Below are 18101 nucleotides of genomic sequence, written 5' to 3' on the forward strand. Positions count from 1 at the left end.
AAATACTTACGTACTCACTCCCCTCTACAAGTACTAAAAATTGGTATAGGGAATTTGCAAACAGCCTCTATACATGCATCCATTTCTGGAATGCTTATGGATTTATTTTTGTTGTTTTTGCGTAAGTTAGTTGAAAAGTTGTTCAAATGGCTCGGAGGACTATGGGACTTAACTGCTGAGGTCATCAGTCCCCTAAAACTTAGAACTCCTTAAACCTAACTAACCTAAGGATATCAAACACATCCATGCCCGAGGCAGGATTCGAACCTGCGACTGGAGAGGTCTCGTGGTTCCAGACTGTAGCGCTTAGAACCGCTTGGCCTCCCCGGCCGGCACGTAAGTTGATGATGAATTAGTTCACGACCGTTATTGGCGAACCTGTTTGTTATGTCACTGTGGCATTAATTAATTCAGCATCTGGACACGTTTCTTACGAAAAAACAAAGAAACAAAGGTCCTATTTGCCTCACTGAGTCCATTCGAGGGAGGAATTGGTGCTCACCCCGTCTACTTACAATACCACCGAGTGAGCTGGAAGTCTACCTCGACGCAAGCGGCTCAGATAATTCTTGTGGATGGCACGTTGTTTACAGTGGAACGCGATATTTGGAGCTCGCGTCATCTGGGATGGTGGGAAAAACAGCCGATAGTGGCGGGGCACAGACGACGGAGAAGACAGATCGGGACGTGTGTGATCGGCCAGACCGTAGCAGCGGCAGCCGGCCAGGTGAGATGTCGCCGATAAGGGGACACCTGCGTGGCCACGCCCTGCCTGCCGCTGCCGCCGCCGCCTGTTGCGAAATCACAAACACAGAGAGAGAGAGACAGAGACAGAGGCAAGTTGCGACACAGGTCGGTGCGCGGCCTCCAGAGTCGGCGGCCGGCGTGGGCGACGCCGGCGCCGTGGTCGCTGCCGCTGACAATGCAAGGACGGCCGGGAGGTCGCGCGGGTCGCGCTCCTGGCTCCGCATCTGGCGCGCGCCCCGGAAGCCTTCCAACCAACTCGCAGGCCGCTCGGCTCGGAGCTTTATGACCCCACCTGGTCGGCAAACGCAGCGCTGGCCACGATGCACGGGACTTACACCGAGAGCGAGGTTCATTTTCTTATAAAGCGATGGGAGTCGGAAGTGTCACGCTATGGAGAACCAGTCCAGTGCTTATCAAACAAGTGGCTCTGGCCACTATGGGACTTAACGTCTGAGGTCATCAGTCCCCTAGAACTTAGAACTACTTTAACCTAACTAATCTAAGGACATCACACACATGCATGTCCGAGGCAGGATTCGAACCTGCGACCGTAGCGATCCCGCGTTTCCAAACTGTAGCGCCTAGAACCACTCGGCCACACCGGTCGGCGCTTATCAAACATTGTCGATAGTTTCGTCACATATCGGGTGTTGAATTATACGGAGCAGTCAAATGAAAACCGCATAAAATAACCTGTTTGTGGAATGACCGAATTTCAGTTTTTTATTTCTGTTATTTCTGTTATAAACGTAGAAATTGAACAAAGACTGAAAAATTCTGACTCGCTCCATTTCAAGATACATAGAATCTAAACATTAAATTAAACAGAAAAACCGGCCGTTGTGACTGAGCGGTTCTAGGAGCTTCAGTCCGGAACCGCGCTGCTGCTACGGTCGCAGGTTCGAATCCTGCCTCGGGCATGGATGTGTGTGATGTCCTTACGTTAGTTAGGTTTAAGTAGTTCTAAGTCTAGGGGACTGATGACCTCAGATGGTTAAGTCCCATAGTGCTTAGAGCCATTGGAACTATAAAAAGAAAAAAAACTTAGTCTGTCATCCGTTCACTTCTTTTCTAGAAAAGTGATAAGAGCTTGGTTACTACTGAGAAACAACCACTGTTCTGCCATGGATTCTATTTTTTCGAAACTCTTTTCAAAAATCCCGTGTAATCGAAGATCGTTCTATTATTTGGACATTACGAATAGCTAGTGCTGAAGGGCACAAACTGAGGATGAAGAAATCTATTTTTCCTGTTAATTTTTCCATTTTCAATTGCTACAAGTGGACAGTAGACAGAGGCAGCGTATCAGCACTTTCTATTTTCTCCTTGCATAATGTCGCAATTTTGTTGTGGTTCCTCCTGTTCTCAATCTCTCAAACGAAATCCGCTATTGTATTTCATTCCTACCGCATTATTTCCAGACTAGGGATGGTGCCATTCTGAACTACAACCGACATCTGACGACGACAGCGAGAGACTGCCATGCGGACCAGTTGGGTCTTGCACGCTGCGATTACACGCATACCATCCGACACCCCACGGCTCATGGTAACTGTCACATTACCCTCTGAGCAGTGCTGTATCAATTCTTAAGCCACCTCTTTGTTGCTCGCTTCTGTTGGTATTGCTATTAAAATAACACTCGTCCCTTTTCCAGTTTGAAATAATAACGCAATATTTCAAAGCAATGGAAGTTTTACGAATAAAAATTAGGCTACTCTTTTCAAAACAGGTTTACTTGAAAACAAAAAGTTTTACCGCTGGCTATTTGGTAAGTCGATGTATTTACCCGGTTATTACTTTAAAAAAATAAAGAAATAATAATTAAAAAAGCACCTCTCCTAACGAGGATGACACATATTCCTAAAAATACCGGTATTCTGTACTAAAATACCGGTATAGGTTTTAACCGGTCGGTTTTCCCCGTCCCTGCTATGATTGCACCCAGACGTGCACCACTTCGTTCAAATGGTTCAAATGGCTCTGAGCACAATGGCACTTAACATCTCAGGTCATCAGTCCCCTAGAACTTAGAACTACTTAAACCTAACTAACCTAAGTACATCACACACATCCATGCCCGAGGCAGGATTCGAACCTGCGACCGTAGCGGTCACGCGGTTCCAGACTGTAGCGCCTAGAGCCGCTCGGCCACCCCGGCCGGCGCACCACTTCGTCCGAAGCAAATAGGTGGAGGGGGGGGGGGGCTGATTGTCTTTCTTCACGGTTCCAAAAATATGGAAATCGCGTGGGGAGACATCTGAGCTGATGACGTGTAAAGGCTTCCAAACTTATCGAAACGTAGTTGTCCTACACCAACGTGAATAACCGTCAAAACAGTGACGCAGTTCAACTTCACGAAAAGCGAAAAATGTCAAAAATGTTTGTGAAATCTTATGGGACTTAACTGCTAAGGTCATCAGTCCCTAAGCTTACACACTACTTAACCTAAATTAGCCTAAGGACAAACACACACACACCCATGCCCGAGGGAGGTCTCGAACCTCCACCGGGATCAGCCGCACAGGCCATGACTGTAGCGCCTTAGACAGAAATATATCTTGTAATCTTGTCGACAAATTATGAATTCAGTTTTGTGAGACGAAAAGCTGTATTTTTGGTTGGTTCAACGGAGCGTATCTGCCCCGCCGGATTAGCCGAGCGGTCTAAGGGGACTGCAGTCATGGACTGTGCAGCTGGTCCCGGCGGAGGTTCGAGTCCTCCCTCGGGCATGGGTGTGTGTGTGTTTGTCCTTAGGATAATTTAGGTTAAGTAGTGTGTAAGCTTAGGGACTGATGACCTTAGCAGTTAAGTCCCATAAGATTTCACACACATTTGAACATTTGAAGCGTATGTCAATAATTGCAACTGACTAACTGACAAACTGAGACGTGTCTTCCAAAATTAATGGTTGCTATCTCACTTTCGGTGAGAATTTACCTATACTTTAGTTAACTTTCATTGCTTCTCTCGTGTAGAGTATATAATTTGCTAGAACTTTTTATTATTTGCAAGGAAAGTTAAAAAAAAGAAAAAAAGCCTTTAAAGAACGCAGCCACACTTCGTACATGTTTCCGCTATGTCTGACGTTAGCAAAGTTGTACTCAACGCCGAAAATGTATGAAAGATTACCGGATATCAGTAAAAATGTTGCATTCTTCTCCAGAAATATCTAATGACCAGATGGCTTACGAGCCAGAATCACATCGTGCAGTACTGACAGTTTAGCTACACGAGCACCAGACTATGCAGACAGACAATCAAGCAGATCCAGTCATCTCATCAAGCCTTATGAATCGTTACAAGGCAATTATATGCCTTCTCATTGCTAGCACGAGACGGCCAGCTGTAATGGAAATTCATAGCCTGCGAGGAAAGGCCCCGCACGTTGCGTTCTCCGTTGACCTTCACGTCAGCCGACAACTTACCGCGAATATCTGCACGGGGGGGGGGGGGGGGGGGGGGGGGAAGTGCGATGTCCGCTCCAAATAAGTCTGCCAATATTTCATCTTTCTAATGCTGGCGGACTGTGTGAACGTCACAAATCTAAATTGTATCCAACCGTTTTGTCCCGGTCCTGATTGCTGGCTGATAATTCAAGTCTAGATACATATCGCAGGGTACTCGGTGGAGAGGACATGTGCGCCGGTAGAGAGTGGACTGGTTGGGTAATCATGCGCACGAAAGGCAGTTAAACGGTCCAGTAAATTGCGTGTCTCCAAGCTTCATATTGTATCTGCGCTGAGCTGGCCAGATGGCAGCTGAGATAATGGTCTGCGACTGTTAGGCCGCGGTCCAACAGCACCCGCGCTTGAGCGATACACATTTCCATATATATGCGTGTATGACATTTAGAGGACTCCACATCAGTCCTCAGGATCTAAGGAAGGTATTTGCTGTATCTGTTAACAAGAAGAAAGAAAAAAGTGTTCAGATTTACGATACTCTTAATAGCAATGAACTACAGACATTTCAATATACACATCAGGTGACAATGTGTCACGCTGTTGCCTCCTTAAGCAGCACGTTTCAAACGTTCCAGAAAGACACCAATGTAATGTACGGCAACAAATTCAGAATAGGAATTCGCGTGGAGATATCCCATCCAACAGCGTTGTGGGCCATCTAAAATGAAGTAACTAACGAGTCTGTCTCTTTACTTACGTCTGTTGGACATCTCTATATGAAGACCAGTGCAGATTCGTTTCCGAACACCGAGCTCAGTGAATGCGGAATTGTTTCCTAGGAGACGTGTAGCGTCGGGACATGTTCGCACTAAATAGGGGGTCTTGGGAAGGGTGTCTAATGACCACGCAATTGATGGAAAGATAAATCACGCTCTTTCTTCCTTCCTTCTGAACGTGAAGCCCACGATTCTGCACTGGTTCTAGACTCCAAGGCAACATCTTCTCAAACCGACAAGGGCAAATATTTCGTATTTGGAAAATCCCAACAGCTCCGGCCACCTGGAAAAAGCCGACATTACATGACGGAATCGCACTGGAGACTGCTGTCGCCAAGTAGCCACACAAGGAAGTACCACGAAATTTGTGAAGATCCCGTTTTGATGAGATCTCGAATGACCCATTTGGTGTCCGTTCACAGCAGTACACGCTCCCTGAAATTCTGAAATTAGCAAGGATGAAAAGCAAGAAGAGAAAGGTTGCCTACAATTTGTCCAGGAAATATGCTGCCGCGTCAACAGTCGAGGTGATGAAAGGCAAGCAGTAGCTGAGGAAGTAGTGCAACAGAGTTTATTCCACCCAGATGTTATTAGATCTGTATATTAAGCAAGCAGTAAAAGAAAAGTGCGGATGATTTTCGCTGATGGCAATATAATTCTGTCAGATAGGCAAAGGACTTGAAAGATTTGTTGAACGGAATGGATAATGCTTTGAAAAGAGGCTATAAAACGAATATCAACAAAAGTAAAATTAGGGTATTGGAATGTTGTCGAGTGAAATCAGACAATACAGAGTGACTGGCAATAGGAAATAAGACACTAAAAGTAGTTGTACTCTCAAAGTACCTCACGAGAGAAGAAATGAAGAGGTTGTATAAAGCAGACGGGAAACAACAAGGAAAAAAAAGTTTCTGAAAAGCAGAAATGTATTAACATCAGATACAAGTGTAACTGTCAGAGGGTCTTTTCTGAAGGAAATTTGTCTGTAGTGTATCCTTTTGCAGAAGTGGAAAGTGGATGGTACACAATTCAGGCAAGAAGAGAATAGAAGCTTTGAAATGTGTTGATACATAATAATGCAGAAGGTCAGAAAGCTAGATCGTATAATTAACAAATTGGTTCTAAATGAAACTTAGAAAGAAAAATATTTGTGACTTAATTTGTCGAAAGGAAAAAATCGATTGACAGAACTATCCTGAGACATTTAGGTTGGTTCAAATAGCTCTGAGCACTATGGCACTTCACATCGGAGGTCATCAGTCCCCTAGAACTTAGAACTACTTAAACCTAACTAACCTAAGGACACCACACACATCCATGCCCGAGGCAGGATTCGAACCTGCGATTGCAGCAGCAGCGCGGTTTCAGACTGAAGCGCCTAGAACCGCTCTAGACATCAAGGAATCGTCGATTGCTATTTTGTAAATGGCAGTGGAGGGAATTGGGGGACTTATGGATGGTAAAAATTGTAAAGGAAAACTAAGTCTTAAGACAGACGAAGAGGCCCGCACAGGACAGACTGGCGTGCACAGTTGCATGAAACTAGACTTCGTACTGAGAACCACACCAACGACGCGTATCAGGGTTCAGCATTTAATTTCTTTTCATTTCCACCATCTTGCAAGCTGTGGTCAGGCTCATTCTAAAAACCAGCAACATATATGCGATTTTAAGAGTAACTGTTGGGTTGGCTGAAGAGCCAACAGCGTGTTATTATTGGAGGCCGAAATGCACGCGTTTAGCTCACACAGGCTGACGTGAGGAGGGAAGGACTATACTGACGTGAGGTCTGGAACATGACAAGGAATTAGAATTCAGAAAGCGGACGTAGCTAGTTGATACTTAACTTTAATCCATTTATGATGAACGTCGCTCTTGACGGTACATGATTCACAATATTATCTCTTCAGGTTATAGTAACTGAATATGGCGCCTTGCTAGGTCGTAGTAAATGAGAGCGTATCTAGTCAGTGAAACATCGCTAGCAAAGTCGGCTGTACAACTGGGACGAGTGCTAGGGAATCTCTCTAGAATCACTGATAGTGGCGACGCGCGGGTCCGACGTATACTAACGGACCGCGGCCGATTTAAAGGCTACCACCTAGCAAGTGTGGTGTCTGGCGGTGACACCACAGTAACTGTCCCAAGAGTTTCGCTAGAAGCGCTTAAAACCTTTAGAGCTCTCGATAGTCTAATGAATCTAAAGAAATAAAAGAGGAAAAGACAGTGGTTCCAGTCCGTCGCCTGATGCACCGTTACTTCACGCCTACTGAACCACAAGGAAAGATAACTGCAGTGCGCTGACGGAGACGCTACGCTAGACGGCACCTTTTATCCGAGGTGAGCGTCGAGTGGCTGCCACTCCCTTCCTGCGGAGCAGTGGTCACAAATCGCGGACGGCGCTCATTTCCTGTCTGCGACGCCGCCAGCCGCGTCAGAGAAATAAATTGCTTCCTGAAGAGGCAGGCAGGCAGGAAGCGCCGTTGCCCGTCCTGCTGTGGAACCACCAGCAGGTGAGAATGGCCTACCTCTCTCATCGCATACAGCACAAGCCGGAGGTGGGTCGTGCCGCTCTCGTCGCATATCTGACGATATGATGCAACATCCAGATGCGAGGCCTAGTGACCAAAGAATTTAAACTCTGACATTCTGTTGTCGTAGCCAGTAGGAGAGAAGAAGAAGACACGATCTTTGCAAGAACAGACATAATGTCTGATGGGATAGCAGCAATCAGTGATTTATAATGTTAAGTATAATCCGTCTTGATTGTGACGCAGCATGTGAAAGTTGCTGGATTTGGACGGGTTACTCCTGTAACTGAAATATCAGGTCTGAAGATGGTTCAGGATGAACCGAAACTGGTAATTTTGTATTAGCAGTAGAACCAACACGGTGTTACGAGTGGAGGCCGAAATGGACGCGTTTTAGCTCACGCATGCTGGCGTGAGGATGGAAGAACTATACTGACGTGAGGTCTGGAACATTACAAGGGATGAGAATTCAGAAAGCGGACGAAATTAGTTTGATACTAAACTTTAATCCATTCATGATGAACGTCGCTCTTGACGGTACATGATTCACAATATTATCTGTTCAGAAGACATTCTTGAAGATAGTCATTATAGTAACTGAGTATGGCGCCTTGCTAGGTCGTAGCAAATGACGTAGCTGAAGACTGTGCTAAACTGTCGTCTCTGCAAATGAGAGCGTATGTAGACAGTGAACCATCGCTAGCAAAGTCGGCTGTACAACCGGGGCGAGTGCTAGGGAGTCTCTAGACTAGACCTGCCGTGTGGCGGCGCTCGGTCTGCAATCACGCGACACGCGGGTCCGACGTATACTAACGGCTAAAGGCTACCACCAAGCAAGTGTGGTGTCTGGAGGTGACACCACAGTTCATATGAATAAAAAACAATTTTGCAGTCAAGATGGATTATACGTAACATTAACACACGATCTGTCACCACTTTTGTGACCTCTATGAAGAGTAGAGAATATCCAGTAATATTTGTCTGTCTGTGACTGCAAAGTAACACTATCAAAGCTTTGATACTATTAAATATTCAAAGAATTTCTGGTGCGCATCTGTAAGACCATAACGTTTGTTACGGCCGGTTCGCTCATTGACCATCATCACGGTTAAAACTGAGCATCAGAAAGTGATGGTCAAAGACACACCGGCCGTAATAAACAGAACACGCTTACAACTGCAGACTGTTGTATTCCTTAAGCGCTGTACAGAATGTTTTCCAACGGCCTTGCCGCAGTGGCAACACCGGCTTCCGCCAGATTAGCGAAGTTAAGCGCTATTGGGCTGGGCTAGCATTTGTATAGGTGGCCATCCGGTCTGCGAGCGCTGCTGGCAAGCGGAGTGCACTCAGCCCTTGTGAGGCAAACTGAGGAGCTACTTGACCGAGAAGTAGCGGCTCCAGTCTCGGACACTGACATACGGCCGGGAGAGCGGTGTGCTGACCACATGCCCCTCCATATCCGCATCTAGTGACGCCTGTGGGCTGAGGATAACACGGCGGCCGGTCGGTACCGTCGGGTCTTCCAAGGCCTGTTCGGACGGAGTTTAGTTTTACTTTTACACAATGTTTCACAGTATTGCAATCTTGTAGAGGTGAGACTTCATAGATAGTTTTGGTATGGAGCCCGTGTCCGGAAATGTACCTTTTGGATGTAAAATAACTTCCAAGATCGTTGCACTTTCAGACCTCCCTTTTCACGGTAGCCTACACACTCAGTGCAGCTCTGATCTGTGTATCTTAGGAGCCCACGGCAAGGGAAATGTTTCTAGTACTTCTCCTTGGTTTTCTGCTACGTGACGAAGGACGTCCTCTTCAGTGTCAAGAGCCGGCCAGAGTGACCGAGTGGTTCTAGGCTCTTCAGTCTGGAACCACGCGACCGCTACGGTCGCAGGTTCGAATCCTGCCTCGGACATGGATGTGTGTGATGTCGTTAGGTTAGTTAGGTTTATGTAGTTCTAAGTTCTATGGGCCTGATGACCTCAGATGTTAAGTCCTATAGTGCTCAGAGCCATTTGAACCATTTCAATGTCATGAGTGCCGCGCGTCTGTTTGGAGCGCCACAGTCAACCCTTCTTTGCTGACCTTGAAGCCCATTTATAAACGACAAGAGCTGTGAAGTTTTCTGAACGCTGTTATTTCCTTGACTTTTTCATGATACTACAAAAAATATAGTAAGAGAAAAAGATAGTAAGAATCTGCAGAACGACCTGCAGAGAATTGATGAATGGTGCAGACTCTGGCAGTTGACCTTGAACGTAAATACATGTAACTTATTTCGCACACATAGGAAAAGAAATCCACTACTGTATAGCTACACTATTGATGACAAACAGCTGGAAACAGCGTCTGCCGTAAAATATCTAGGCGTAAATATCCAGAGCGACCTTAAGTGGAATGACCACATAAAACAGATAGTGATAAAAGCAGACACCAGACTCAAACTCATCGGAAGAATCTTAAGGAAATGTCACTCATCCACGAAAGAAGTGGCTTATAAGACGCTTGTTCGCCCGATTCTTGAGTATTGTTCATCTATCTAGGATCCCTGTCTGGTAGGGCTGATAAAGGTGATAGAGAAGATCCAAAGAAGAGCGGTGCTTTTCGTCACGGGATCGTTTATCTGGCGAGAGAGCGTTACGGAGATGCTAAACAAACTCCGTTGGCAGACGTTACAAGAGCTGCGTTGTGCATGACGGAGTGATTTACTACTGAAATTTCGGGACAGCGCTTTTCAGGAGGAGTCAGACAGCGTATTACTTACCCCCACATACGTCTCGCGTATTGACGACGAGGAGAAAATTCGAGAAATTAGAGCCAAAACAGAGGCTTAACGACAGTCATTGTTCCCACGCACAATTCGCATGTGGAACATGGTTGGTGGAATCAGATAGTGGTACCGAAAGCACCCTCGACCACACACCATTAAGTGGCTTGCGGAGTATGATGCAGATGTAGATGGAGATGAAAATTGCTGCCTAATAAAAAACTGTCCCTATCGTCAACAGGATAATGTATCTGCTTTCACTTCTTCTTCGTTTGGGTAGAGGCTTCAGCTCCAATCGCAGCGTCGTGTCACTGGCACTGACTTAATTTTCAGGCTATCGCTTTACTCAACTTTAATATTTTTCTTGCACGTTTCTGTTTGCATTTGAACTACTTTTTGCTTCTCATCTTCAATAAACGTCATTTCCTGATATCATTTCCCATGTTCCGCTTGTTCCGCTTGCGAATTAACAATGCGCACAAATTTGAACCGGGGAGAAAATGTAACTATAGTCGAAGCGGTGTAAGAAGATTCCTGACAGCTCGCAGCGCTGTTGCCCGCTTTCAGCTGTAGAGTGCTGACGGCAGCAGGATAAAACAGTTGCCGTCTACAGAGCTGTGACAAAACTGAGGCGTTGCCATAGAAACGTTTACAGAATCGCATTACTCTGTTGGTTGGCGTAGGCCCACGAAGCTGCTGCGCCCGGCCCACTGCAGCTGTCAGGGGTCAACTTAACAGCGACTGCACTATATTTACGTGACGCAGTCAGTCAAATGGTTCAAATGGCTCTGAGCACTATGGGACTTAACATCTGAGGTCATCAGTCCCCTAGAACTTAGAACTACTTAAACCTAACTAACTTATGGACATCACACACATCCATGCCCGAGGCAGGATTCGAACCTGCGACCGTAGCGGTTGTGCGGTTCCAGACTGAAGCGCCTAGAACCGCTCGGCCACACTGGCCGGCCGCAGTTAGTCCCGGTAGAGTCTACGGTTTGCTTTGTCGAGTAATAGAGTAGGATAGCTGCGACTATGATGGCATCACCTGTGACTGTATATATGAAGACAGTAACTGTTCTCGAAAGATTAGAATACTGTTGATGACCGTGCAGCTTTTCCCTGAAATATATGATGACTAACTGAAATCTTCAGCTGCGGACAGTTGTTGTTGATATACCTCGATGTGGACAGCTGAAAACGTGTGCCCCGACCGGGACTCGAACCCGGGATCTCCTGCTTACATGGCAGACGCTCTGTCCATCTGAGCCACCGATGACACAGATGAATAGCGCGACTGCAGGGACTTATCGCTTGCACGCTTCGCGTGAGACTCACATTCCCAACTGTCCACAATCGAGGTATATCAACAATACCTGTCGGCAGCTGAGGGTTTCAGTTAGTCCTCATTTACGTGTGACTGTGTTTGCGCGTTTTTTTCCTGGACATTCTGGAGAGGACACTTGAAAATAGACATCTCCGCTGACGGGGCTTTGTTTACGAGGACGTGTTTAGGAGTGGAGGTGGCGACTGCAGCTTCATGTTTAGAGTTCTTTACCGCGCTGTGTGAATCCTCCGAGCACAGCGACTAGTAACTGCTTGCCATAGTGTAGCTTCCTACTGCTACTTCTCCTCCTCCTCCGTAACTTCCTCAGATCCTCTCCTCCCTTCTGCGTCTCTACGCCTGCCCTCCCCCGCACCGTCCTTGTTATTAATGCGCTTCACATACCGCTACGCTCTTTACCGAGAACGTATCTCCGAAATTTCCGGAGCTGACAGCGGCGATTATTTATAAAGGGAAGATCACGGCGGCTGCTGCGCGGCTCGAGGCACGTGCAATTTATTCCTCGCTGCGCTTTTAATCCGCGCACCTCATAACAACGGTCGTGGCCGCCGTGTCGTACCCGCCACACTATATATCAGTCTACCCCAGTCGCGGCCGCGGTCGTGCCAAACGCTTTTCCTTTTTTTTCCCCGGGAAAAGGGCGCAACACGGCGAGCGTGGAATCCGGGATTACGTCGTGACGTGTGCGCTCTCGGCTTTCGTTGACCCCTCGGAATTCGGTAACATCGTCCCTTTTCACAGAAGCATCGTAGTATTAGGTTGGTGCGTAAGTTCGCAGCATTTTTGTTTTGCAAATTGATATTTCTGTTGCTAGTTTATTTATCGATTGTCATGTTTTATTTATAGTTTAATGTTGCTATTTGAGTTTTCATATCGTCATTTTGTCATCTGGAGGTAGTGAGAGGAACTGTGGACACTAGAAAATGGAGAGCCGGGTGGAGAAAACGGAACATTTCCTACGTACTCTTCTGTTTGAGTTCGTTAGAGGGGTGACAACAGCTGAGGCAACCAGAAACATTTGCGACGTGTATGAGGATAATGCCACTGGACAGAGCACGGCAATAAAATGGTTTTCGCATTCTAATGAGCATAGTTTTGACATTAATGACTCTCCACGTTCAGGAAGACCTTCGGGCATTTGATGGAGATCGTTTAAACCGCATTAATCCACAATGATGCATGTCAGCGTTCTCGAAAACTGGCAAATGTGATGAACTTTGGTAATTCCCGAATCGTGCGACATTTGCACGCATTGAAGAAGCTTCAAAAGTCGGATGTAATGGTGCCGTATGCTCTACGCCAAAATTACAAAAATCAGCGGGTGATAATATATGCATTTCTGCTTGCTCATCGTCAGTCATCTCGTAAACAACACCGACCATTCCTACTTTGTATGCTTGCTGGTGACGAAAAATGGTGTCTCTATGCCAGTATATGGAAAAGGAAGGAATGGTTGAGCCCGAACAAAGCAGCAGCTAACCGTACAAAGACCTGCGTGCATCCACGAAATATAATCTTACACTTCTGGTGGAACAGCGAGGTGAGGTGTACTACTAATTGCTTCTCCGGGGTGTAACTATCACTACTGACATTTATTGTCAAGAATGGAGACGCCTTGCAGACGCAATCTGTTGGGGAATGAAGACTCCTACGCCATCTGTTGGTCTTCTGCCCTCTGCAGCGTATATATTTGAACTATAACTGTAAAATGGACGTGTGAAAATAAAGGGGTGTGTGAGCAGAAGTTTTACTGTGTCCTTGATTTCACTAGCGTGTAGCAACACAATCCAAGAACAACGACCGGGAAGAATGCGTGAAGTGACGCTACTCGACGGTAGCTCGCACCTGCATTCTGCTAGTTTGACAAAAACACTATACAGGAGTAGGTTTGGGAACTCATACCGAACGCACCTTATTCACTCGATCTTGCGCCCTCAGATTCTTGCCATTTCCCCTCTGTATCGAACAACCTTCAAGTAATTTCCTTTCCGGTTGAAAATGCGCTCCGAACAGGGCTCGACGAGTTCTTCCCCTCAAAACCACGTGATTTCTCCAGTTGCCGAGTCGAAAAATTGCCTAAGCATTGGCAGATTGTTATAAACAGTGAAGGAGAATATTTTATTAACGAATAATGTCTCTGTTAATTGTGTCTGTTGTGTTTTTTAGATTTATGCAAAAACGCAGAGTACTTGTGAGAGCTTCTTGACAGCTCTTGATAGCACTGCCCAAAGAAATACACTCCTGGAAATGGAAAAAAGAACACATTGACACCGGTGTGTCAGACCCACCATACTTGCTCCGGACACTGCGAGAGGGCTGTACAAGCAATGATCACACGCACGGCACAGCGGACACACCAGGAACCGCGGTGTTGGCCGTCGAATGGCGCTAGCTGCGCAGCATTTGTGCACCGCCGCCGTCAGTGTCAGACAGTTTGCCGTGGCATACGGAGCTCCATCGCAGTCTTTAACACTGGTAGCATGCCGCGACAGCGTGGACGTGAACCGTATGTGCAGTTGACGGACTTTGAGCGAGGGCGTATAGTGGGCATGCGGGAGGCCGGGTGGACGTACCGCCGAATTGCTCAACACGTGGGGCGTGAGGTCTCCACAGTACATCGATGTTGTCGCCAGTCGTCGGCGGAAGGTGCACGTGCCTGTCGACCTGGGACCGGACCGCAGCGACGCAAGGATGCACGCTAAGACCGTAGGATCCTACGCAGTGCCGTAGGGGACCGCACCGCCACTTGCCAGCAAATTAGGGACACTGTTGCTCCTGGGGTATCGGCGAGGACCATTCGCAACCGTCTCCATGAAGCTGGGCTACGGTCCCGCACACCGTTAGGCCGTCTTCCGCTCACGCCCCAACATCGTGCAGCCCGCCTCCAGTGGTGTCGCGACAGGCGTGAATGGAGGGACGAATGGAGACGTGTCGTCTTCAGCGATGAGAGTCGCTTCTGCCTTGGTGCCAATGATGGTCGTATGCGTGTTTGGCGCCATGCAGGTGAGCGCCACAATCAGGACTGCATACGACCGAGGCACACAGGGCCAACACCCGGCATCATGGTGTGGGGAGCGATCTCCTACACTGGCCGTACACCACTGGTGATCGTCGAGGGGACACTGAATAGTGCACGGTACATCCAAACCGTCATCGAACCCATCGTTCTACCATTCCTAGACCGGCAAGGGAACTTGCTGTTCCAACAGGACAATGCACGTCCGCATGTATCCCGTGCCACCCAACGTGCTCTAGAAGGTGTAAGTCAACTACCCTGGCCAGCAAGATCTCCGGATCTGTCCCCCATTTAGCATGTTTGGGACTGGATGAAGCGTCGTCTCACGCGGTCTGCACGTCCAGCACGAACGCTGGTCCAACTGAGGCGCCAGGTGGAAATGGCATGGCAAGCCGTTCCACAGGACTACATCCAGCATCTCTACGATCGTCTCCATGGGAGAATAGCAGCCTGCATTGCTGCGAAAGGTGGATATACACTGTACTAGTGCCGACATTGTACATGCTCTGTTGCCTGTGTCTATGTGCCTGTGGTTCTGTCAGTGTGATCATGTGATGTATCTGACCCCAGGAATGTGTCAATAAAGTTTCCCCTTCCTGGGACAATGAATTCACGGTGTTCTTATTTCAATTTCCAGGAGTGTATCTTTCGAGAACGTGTCTTACCGACCTCTCAGAAGAGATTAACGACCACTGTCTTGGTATCAGGGGTTACGTTAGTCAACATCCCACTCAGATGTACCCTGATTTCTATCAGGTTTCACTTCCCCGCTTTAAATAAATACTAGAAAAATTTAATAACGCATGAGTTGGAGTAGTATACGTCATCTACTGCCTCCACAAATGTATTAGCGTCTTGGCAGCATCCGAAATTCAGTTCCCAGAGACAAGTCACTCTGCTCTGCTAGATATCAATCAGAAGCTTTACGGCGATCTTTGCTGTGTCGGAGGTCGATGCTGGACCTTGCTTTTCCGTTTCCCCTTCGTGTCACTATCGTACACTGACTGAGCTGAGCGAGACACTTTCATATCACATACGAGAGAATGATGCTGTGCCTATGTACACTCTGTTTCGTTTCCAGTCTTAATCGTTTACTGCTGGTGCCCTGTCGGAATATTCGTTTCGTCCTTTCTACTAGGTAACGTTTATAAGCTGGACCCGGATTAATGCTCTGCCCTGCTACCCTATTAAATCAGAATAAATAAGGGTTCCCAGACTTTGTTTGACGTGCGAAACAGAACTGTCGTTCTCATAGTACCAAAGTCAATAATTACAGCCCTATAGCTGTCTAACTACTTTTAGACAGATTCCGAGATCCGAACACTGGACCTAACAGTTCATACACCACCTCCATCTGGTCCCTAGCAGCTCCTGCCGATAATCTCCACAACAACAAAAGAGGTATACAGTTCGAAGACAGATGATCAAGAGACAGAAACAGCACACCTCTTAAAAGTTTTCCCAGTCAAGGCCATTCATCAAACGTTGCCTTTCAAACCATTTCTTTTGTGTGAGTTGTGAATCGCTAACGTAGTGCAAAGACATTCTGTATACTGGCTCTCAACTGCTAAGCATATCACAGTCTCTGACTGACAGAGTGAAGTTATTTCAGTAGTCGATCTCTTTAGATGAACAGTTCTTCATTGTCTAATCAGGTATCTGCGTGGCAGTGTTGGGTGGAAACACTAGATTGTTTCGTGTTTGTGGTCGTGTTGGATCGTATAGCTTTTGGGTGCTGCCATGAGGACGCTCTGTGTATTGAGTTACATTCAGATGGTCATTCCCATTCTGTAACGTACAAAAATTACGGTGAAGACGTGTCAACGCTGGTACAGTCTGGCGTAATACACCCTAAGCGAAAAAAAGGGAAAAAAATGCATTGCATAGGAATTACACCATCGGTAGAGGTGATGTACATTTACAGACAAAGAAATTATTACAATTTCAGAAAAAATTGGATAATTTATTCAAGAAAAAAGAGCAAGTCAACAACGCGTTGGTCCACCTCTGGCCCTTCTTATGCAAGCAGTTATTCGGCTTGGAATTGAGTGAGTTGTAGTATGGCCTCCTGGAGGTTATCGTGGCAAATTCTGTCCAACTGGCGGGTTATATCGTCAACATCCTGAGCTGGCCACAGGACACTGCCAACGAAAAGGGTCCTGCTATGAAAGTAAATGGCAGCCCACACCGTCACTTTCAGCTGTCGGGCCCTGTGGAAGGCGACAGTCTGGTTGGTATCTGACCGCTGTCTGAGGCGTCTCCAGACATGTCTTCCCTGGTCATCGAGGCGCAGATTCCAGGCCGAATGTTCCCGACACCTCCACAAAAGGTCTTGTCGGTGAACAGAAGTCAATGGTAGGTGGCTATACCCGCCTTGAGCTCAGCCCCATTCCTGTGAGTCGGGTACTAATGGTCCGTGTGGGTACCGAAGCATCAGTAGTAGGTCCGATCGATGACAGTGATGAATCCAGGGGTCTGAAATCCTTTCTGTCGTCTCTCTAGCTCGATTACTTCCTTCTTGACACTGTGTTTGGCCACGATTCACCCATCCCTGTCAACATCGTCAGATAGTTGCATCGCCCATATTCAAATTTCTATGGGCCCAGCCACAAGTCCTCTCTCAACTGTTGGGATATGTGTGTGTTTTTCACGCGCCTGCCTGTGATGCATAGTTACAGTCCATCTGAGTACAAGGAATGAAATTCGCAATGACTTCATGTCCTCGTATCGACATTTACGATGTTAGTATCCCTGACAGCTGCGTAGTGAAACTGCACTGGATCGTCACACATTCATCCACCGGCTACCAAAGCCTATAATTTCACATTTTCCGCCGATAGCTGTATGAATATCAATTGGTGGCTAATCTGCATAACTTTTTCATGGTGCTTTTGTTTATTTTTTCTTGTCTTAGACTTTACTTTCAATATAGTCATCGAAGTATTAGCACTAACAAGGATGAGCTGGAAAAGAGATTGAGAAGATGGAGAGAAGCATTGGATGACACAGAGATGAAAATCAATACGAAAAAAGTGTAATATTCGCGTTGAAGCGCCTTCCTGTTCTTTTTTTTTTTTGTTTTGTTTTTACGTGTTGTTGGCGGAAGCTGTTAGGTGCCAGGATGGGTCCGGTAGGAACTGTAAGCGCTGATATACAATAGTTTAGCCAACTATTCGGATCTCTGAATCTTTCTGAAAGTAGTTGGACTGCTACAGTGCTTTGATTACTCACGTTGGAGTTGTTGTTGTTGTTGTTGTGGTTTTCAGTCCTGAGACTGGTTTGATGCAGCTCTCCATGCTACTCTATCCTGTGCAAGCTTCTTCATCTCCCAGTACCTACTGCAGCCTACATCCTTCTGAATCTGCTTAGTGTATTCATCTCTTGGTCTCCCTCTACGATTTTTACCCTCCAAGCTGCCCTCCAGTACTAAATTGGTGATCCCTTGATGCTTCAGAAGATGTCCTACCAACCGATCCCTTCTTCTAGTCAAGTTGTGCCACAAACTCCTCTTCTCC

The 18101-nt window shown here is 46.8% G+C and overlaps 1 protein-coding gene and 1 non-coding gene across 2 annotated transcripts in view; both read right to left on the minus strand.

Moving 5' to 3' along the window:
- The window catches only part of LOC126416244 (zinc finger and SCAN domain-containing protein 22-like), a 768818-nt gene that overhangs the window by 620587 nt on the left and 130130 nt on the right, over positions 1–18101 (minus strand). The gene's annotated exons all lie outside the window — the stretch shown is intronic.
- Positions 11431–11505, minus strand: Trnat-ugu (transfer RNA threonine (anticodon UGU)). Its single transcript has one exon. It is a non-coding gene; the product is annotated as a tRNA-Thr (tRNA).

The sequence above is a fragment of the Schistocerca serialis genome, chromosome 8, assembly GCF_023864345.2.
Source record: "Schistocerca serialis cubense isolate TAMUIC-IGC-003099 chromosome 8, iqSchSeri2.2, whole genome shotgun sequence".
NCBI lineage: Eukaryota > Metazoa > Arthropoda > Insecta > Orthoptera > Acrididae > Schistocerca > Schistocerca serialis.